Source organism: Nerophis lumbriciformis, linkage group LG21 (assembly GCF_033978685.3).
Source record: "Nerophis lumbriciformis linkage group LG21, RoL_Nlum_v2.1, whole genome shotgun sequence".
NCBI classification, from domain to species: domain Eukaryota; kingdom Metazoa; phylum Chordata; class Actinopteri; order Syngnathiformes; family Syngnathidae; genus Nerophis; species Nerophis lumbriciformis.
The window spans coordinates 41,362,061-41,369,065 of record NC_084568.2 but is presented as its reverse complement, the minus strand read 5'-3'; the positions used below and the strand labels follow the sequence as shown (position 1 = coordinate 41,369,065).

Below are 7,005 nucleotides of genomic sequence, written 5' to 3'. Positions count from 1 at the left end.
CATTGTGTGATCAGGAGACATGGGAATGTACAGCTGTGTGAGAGAAGGCAAAGAGAAACCATAAGTCTACCACGGAACGGACGCGCCTTAGCTCATTGCTGACATTTAACGTGCCTCGTTTACATAATTAATGACACACCCAGTCCGGCCCGACAGAATCCTTTGTTGACGTTAAGGTCACACGGCCGCAGCTGGCAACACAAGACCAGGAAGTGAGTGTTTCAAAGGACTAGTTTCATGGCTAAAAGACAAACACTGAGATATTGACATGTTTCTTTGTTGTTGGGTGTGTCAAACACTTTGGTGGAACTCTTGTACTCCTTAACTACGACACACAAAACATCTGCAAAGCAACTGGTTTACCTGTGCTATTATATTGGACTTGTTGCTGAGGTGCTAACTCGGTACACACCTTTAGCACACTGGCAAGCACAGGAATGTCAAATGTGAGCAGGATTGGTTGAAAAACATGGCAGAGGGGCAGACTGTCCACCAGGACTACCCATCAATAATAAGCCCATCCATTATATTTATCTATGCATTGAAGTGTTTCAACTTTGCATGTTTGACAAGCAAAATGATCTTGTTAGGTCATAAATGACAGGCATGAAACTTTACTGCAAGTGTCGTCAATAATGGAGTATAGGGCCATCAAAGGATTCAAATATTTAACTTTTGATTAATCGCATTTTGTCTGTTGTGTTTAATCGCCATTATTCACAGATGGACGTTACTTTTCATCTTTGATAAGTGGACCTTAAACAGGCCATTGTCGGAGGCAGATATTTACATATATTCGTATTTAAGTGTTACTTCTTTTATTTCATAATCATATTACAAAACAGCTAGTGTTTTTCTTCCAATTGTGGTCTTTTGGTTGTCTGCAAATACTGTGTGCTAACCTTGAGTGAGGAATGTAAGAAAGAGAGATACTCCTTTCTCTTATCTATCCTTATGTCCAGGTGCGGAGGACAATGGGCATGTGTTTTGGGCTGGAGGCACATGACTGCGAGGGTGTGAGGGAGAGAGACTTAAGAGGGGAGAGGGTTTTTCAAGGGGGGCAGACCATCTTGGCGGCGCGATTGAATGTTCTATGCTGGACTGGTCTCAATGTATTTACAAAGCTTTGCAAATATATTACAAAATACCTATTCTGTCTCTGGTGGTTTTTCTACTCAGCTTTAAGTGTCGTAAAGAGCTTGGGAGCGACCTGCGACTTGAATTCCCTTCCCTGGGAGGAACAACTGGTCATAACGCAACACCATTTTCAACTTTTTAATTCTATTGACATGACAATTTGTTTGGTTTATGCAAATGTTGGTTTGTTCAACATTATACTTTTTTAAACAGCTCATCACACACACACACACACACACACACACACACACACACACACACACACACACACACACACACACACACACACACACACACACACACACACACACACACACACACACACACACACACACACACACACACACACACACTATTTGTCACTGTACGGCGTGGGTACAAGTCTGAGGTGATTCTACCTCCATAGTGTCATGCAGTCCGAGCTGGCATAAACACTCCCTGCTGTTGTTGTTGTTTAGGGCCACAACCACTAGTGGGAGCCACAAGATTCCTGACCTGGGCTTTTGTAAAGATTGGAGGTTTTTATTATGTCATTTATAAAATAAGACGTCATGAAAAGGCACGATGAAATCAATCTGTCAAAGTTGAATAATGAAGTTATTTGAATGAAATTAGGAATGTGGATTAAACGCGACCTGCAACCACTTGCAAAAATGCAAAATGATTCATTCCTTTTGGTCGCACAAAGCCAGCAAGTTCACTGTTCACTCAACACAGACGTCATAACGTCATCAAAGCTCACATTTGTGCGTTCACACACAGCGCTAAGACTTAGGAACCAGGATGAGATGATAGCAGGAAAGTACAAATGTAATAAATGTATTTGTGGCAGAGAAGGACAAAGTTATGTTTAAGTTTCACTTTTGCATCTCATAGCACATCACTGGTGCATTCAAGGACCCCTGATTAAAGTTTGAAACTGAGGCATCCCTCGCTTTTAAATACAGAGGATGCTTAACCCCCAAACTAATATTTACTTAATTACAATAATAATTCTGATGATAATGTATGAATATGATGGTAATGATTATCTTATATGAATCAGCAAATCTCTACTTACACTATGAAGTAAAGGGAAACGTGACATATTTATAATCATATTTAAGTAAATAATTGAGTATGTTTGTTTTTACACTAATTTCATACACTTTAATAAATGTTAATGCAACCTGTTCATTAAGATGTGAACAAAAAAGAAGAGAATAATTTACTTTCAATGTGAGTTATGCACGGCCTCGTAACTTTGTCCAATGCCCGGAACTTTCCCGCACATTTTGTCCAATCAGCATCATGTTCGCAAACGTCAACGGTCTGATAAAACTTAGTTTGTTTCTTGTGTAGACCAAGCAGGAACAAAAACGTGTAACAATATATTAACTATTTATTGATCAAATCACTCACTAGCACACACCTACTTCCTGTTCCCGTAGTATGCAAACATTTACTTCCTAATTGAAATGCATTTATATATTTATTTAAGATTTATCTATCCAGGGTAAGTGTCAGGTTCAAACACCCAACTATCTATTACACAAGACAAGAAGAAGGAATCAGGCAGAGACAGAGTTGAATTTTGCTCATGAGGAGAGACGTATTGGGCTGTACACTCAATTACAGTATCACCCTACGCTCTAAGGTACAGTCCCACATGCTCCTCTATTTATTCGGGAGGTTCCTAGTTAACATCACCGAGGCTGTTTTTGAAGGGAGGGGCAATGCAAGCAGCCCCAGTAGACACAATACATGATTATTCAGAATGGAAATGTGTTGGCACTCGTGATTTCGCCCTGTCTGTTTTATCTGCGTTGAGGTACTTGATGTCCGTCCTCGGCTGTCAGCATTTTTGTATCATTGATTCCCGCAGTTTTGATACATCACCTACTTTGAGGCGTCAATTCATGTTTTGAGATCCAGTCATTGAGAAATTTCAGTAAGTCTGGATTTGTTTTTTCTACTGCTTTCCAGTCTTTACATTTTAACTCGTCTTTTGGACTGACCTTTGGTTTACTTGCCCCTTTTCCCATTTTGAGAATTTGGAGTAATCCGTTGTCCCCTACAGAGCCGAATTTATAAGGATTACTTTTGTCTTTGTTGTAAGATAGTGGTTAAATTTATTATTGTGGTACGTGTCGCTTCTACTGGAGGTTGTCCCCCAGTGGAGGTGTCTTGCCTAGAGCTTCCACAATAACCCACTACTACTTCTCACAACTTTAATATGGACTCTCACGTTCACACCTTTCACACTCGTTTTACGGAATTTTCAGTTTTTGCGGACTTCGCCGTCCTTCAGAATATTGGCCTCTTCAGTTTTAGAATTTTCGTTTTTTGTGTGGATTCCGCTGTCCTTAATTTGGCTTATTTTCAATTTTGAATTTTACAGAATTTTCAGTTTTTGGGGACTCCGCCGTCCTGATTCTTTGGCCTTTTTACCTGTTAATAATAATACTAATAATACCTGGGATTTATATAGCGCTTTTCTAATTACCCAAAGTTGCTTTACGTGTGTGTGTGGGGGTGGGGGGGGGGGGGGGGGGGGGATTAAAAAAACCTGTTAGAGCCTAGGATTCACAGGGTTTGTCTATGCGTCGTAACCCTCAGTCACACGATTTTTTTCCTTTGTATTTCAAAACGTACTAACTGATATCTGCGTTCTTCCCCCTTGTACTCGGTATTCCCGTCAATCCTCAGATCCCAGCCGGGGAAAAGAAAACACATCTCGTCAATGGGGAGATGGTTGCCATGGCCACGGTCCGTCTGTATTCGCCTCTCCTGCTGGAATCGTCAGATATGTTGAAATCCGGCTGGAAGGACCAAGAAGATGTCAGGTTCAAACACCAAACTATCTATCACACAAGACAAGAAGAAGGAATCAAGCAGAGACGAAGTTGAATTTTACTCATGAGGAGAGACGTATTGGGCTCTACACTCAGTTACAGTTTCCCCCTACGCTCTAAGGTACAGTCCCACGTGCTCCTCTATTTATTCGGGAGGTCCCTAGTTAACATCACTGAGGCTGCAAGCAGCCCCAGTAGACACAATACATGATTATTCAGAATGGAAATGTGCGGACATTCGTGATCTCGCCCTGCCTCTGTTTTGTCTGCGTTGAGGTACTCGATGTCCGTCCTTGGCTGTCAGCAGGCAGGGTCTGGAAACAAACTGCTGACCCGAGACAACTCGCAAAGCAAGATTACCCGTTGTGTGCCTTTGCACAGATAGAAAAGTACAACTTCAGCACAATTGATAATAACTATAGCAACTGCCTTTAAGCATAAGAGTTGTGTGATAACTTATATATGATTATTCTAGCAAATACATTGTTATTGTTGTTGTTGCTGCTGCAAACAGGAGGAATGGAGCGTCAAGCTAAAGCTTCGTTATGAAACTACAATTAAAATACACAAACAGCAGTCATCGAGTTCATGCATCAGTGAGTCAACAACAATTCATCAGTCTCTCGTCAAATTACCGTAATGATTTAATTATAAATAATAATCGCAACAATTTAGAGAAAGAAACACCTCTAAAGACTGACTCATAGTCTGCTGCCTGCTCTGTCGTCAACACGTTGCAGACTTTCTCTTTGAATGTTTTACACTTAAAAGTGTTTGTCCATCTTAAACATTCATTTTTGCTCCAACACATTCAACCCCGCACGTTAAGAGCATTTCTTAACTGTTGAGAGCGATCTATAGCGCTCATTTTTGTAATTAAATGAGACACGGTGAGTTATTATGTTAGGTCATAAATGACAGGCATGAAATTTCACTGCAAGTGTCGTCAATAATGGAGTATAGGGCCATCAAAGGATTCAAATATTTAACTTTGATTAATCACATTTTGTCTGTTGTGTTTAATCGCCATTATTCACAGATGGACGTTACTTTTCATCTTTGAGAAGTGGACCTTAAACAGGCCATTTTCAACTTTTTAATTCTATTGACATGACAATTTGTTTGGTTTATGCAAATGTTGGTTTGTTCAACATTATACTTTTTTAAACAGCTCATCACACACACACACACACACACATACACACACGCACGCACACACACACACACACACACACCCACATTGTTCTTGCCGTCAATGTTGGTCAATTTTTTAGGGCATTACGGCAAGTCACAAGGGCGGTGGCGGTACTTGCCGTGGTTAAATACGAGCCCTGCTTCACTATCTAAAATGGGTGTGTGGATGTGTACGAGTATGTGCACACAAGGTTGTGTGTCATGATCCGTTGCCCGGGTCATGTCTTAGTTTGTGTCTGGTAGCCTTTCCTATGTTTTGGTCTAGTTTTGTTCCTAGCACCATTTGGCTGGTTTTGTTAGGTGTGCTGATTTGACGTACCTGCCTTTGTTTAGTGATTAGTGTCCCAACCTGCTGATTTTTGTGTCGCTAATCACGGCCCTTTAAACACCTGTGTCGCCGTTCACTCGGCGCGAGTTTGTCGCTGGCTATACGCAACTTTTTAAGTACGTTCTACGAGCATTTTGGCTGTTCACCTTTCTTCGCGTGTCATTTGTCTCACTGTACTGAGTAAGCCTTGAGTTGCCCTCGAGGTTCATTCCATGCTTTCCACATTTATGGATGTATGTTATATTGTCTTTATATTCCAGCCACTTAATCCATTTTTGGGGGGAATTGAGGGGATTATTATGATGCGTTCAAGGGTCTTATGGCCTGAGGGAAGAAGCTGTTACAGAACCTGGAGGTTCTGCTTTGGAGGCTGCGGAACCTCTTTCTAGAGTCCAGCAGTGAAAACAGTCCTTGGTGGGGGTGGGAGGAGTCTCTGCAGATTTTCTGAGCCCTGGTCAGGCAGCGGCTTTTTGCCATCTCCTGGATAGGAGGAGGAGGAGTCCTGATGATCTTTTCCGCCGTCCTCACCACTCTCTGGAGAGACTTCCAGTCTGAGGCATTGCAGGCTCCAGTCCAGACAGAATTTAGTTTTAAAGTATTACAGTTTTGGTTTGTTACCGTCATACGTTGCGGTATTATTGTGAAGACTTTGAAACAGAAATAGCACGGTATTTATAATAGCGTCACATCTCTATTGTGTACATGTGAGGTAATGTATCTATCATGTTGTGTACACGTGATCAGTGATGTTGTGTTGTGTCCCACAGACTTGGAAGTGTACAATGAAGCTGTGAAGATGATCCATGACTTCCCTCAGTTTTATCCTTTTCAAGTGGCTACAAATGGATAAGACTTCATTCTTTGCCCTAGAAAAATTAAAATGCACAAAATTTGTTTAATACTGTAGATATTAATAGTTTATAATAATCCTGCAGAAATGTTATTGACCGGTATAATTAGTTTTGATGTCGGGGTTTCCCCTACATGTAATTGATCATGAGGCACCACCATGGCAAAAATAAAAGCGGCCACACCTTAAAAGTATGTTGTTGTTTTTTTAATGACAAACAAATTCAAGTATTCTAATGGATGACTAAATATTTTTAAATTGTGTTATACAGTGTGTCCAAAAAGTATACGCAGCACCTCACTTTTTCTGTCCTCAAAATTCTACACATAATATCCCATAATGACAATCTAAAAAGGTTTTTATTTTGTTTCTTTGCAAATGTATTAAAATGTAAAAAAAACATAAACTCACATGTATTTACAGCATGTGCTCAATATTTTGTTGATGCACCTTTGGCAGCAATTACAGCCTCAAGTACTTTTGAGCTTGCTACACCTGTTTGTTTTTTGGGAGTTTCGCCAATTCCTCTTTACTTTTTAAAAGCCAAAACCAGTGAACTTGGCACGTTGTGTAAAGAAAAACAGAATAGAATGATTTGCAAATCCTGTTAAACTAGTATTCAATTGAATAGACTGCAAAGACAAGATATTTCATGTTCACAC

At 40.4% G+C, this 7,005-nt stretch overlaps 1 long non-coding RNA gene across 1 annotated transcript; it reads left to right on the top strand.

Moving 5' to 3' along the window:
• Positions 1–3,829: 3,829 nt before the first annotated feature.
• LOC140679698 (uncharacterized) lies at positions 3,830–6,534 on the top strand. The gene is made up of 2 exons (XR_012051074.1): positions 3,830–3,962; positions 6,261–6,534. It is a non-coding gene; the product is annotated as an uncharacterized lncRNA (long non-coding RNA).
• Positions 6,535–7,005: the final 471 nt, after the last annotated feature.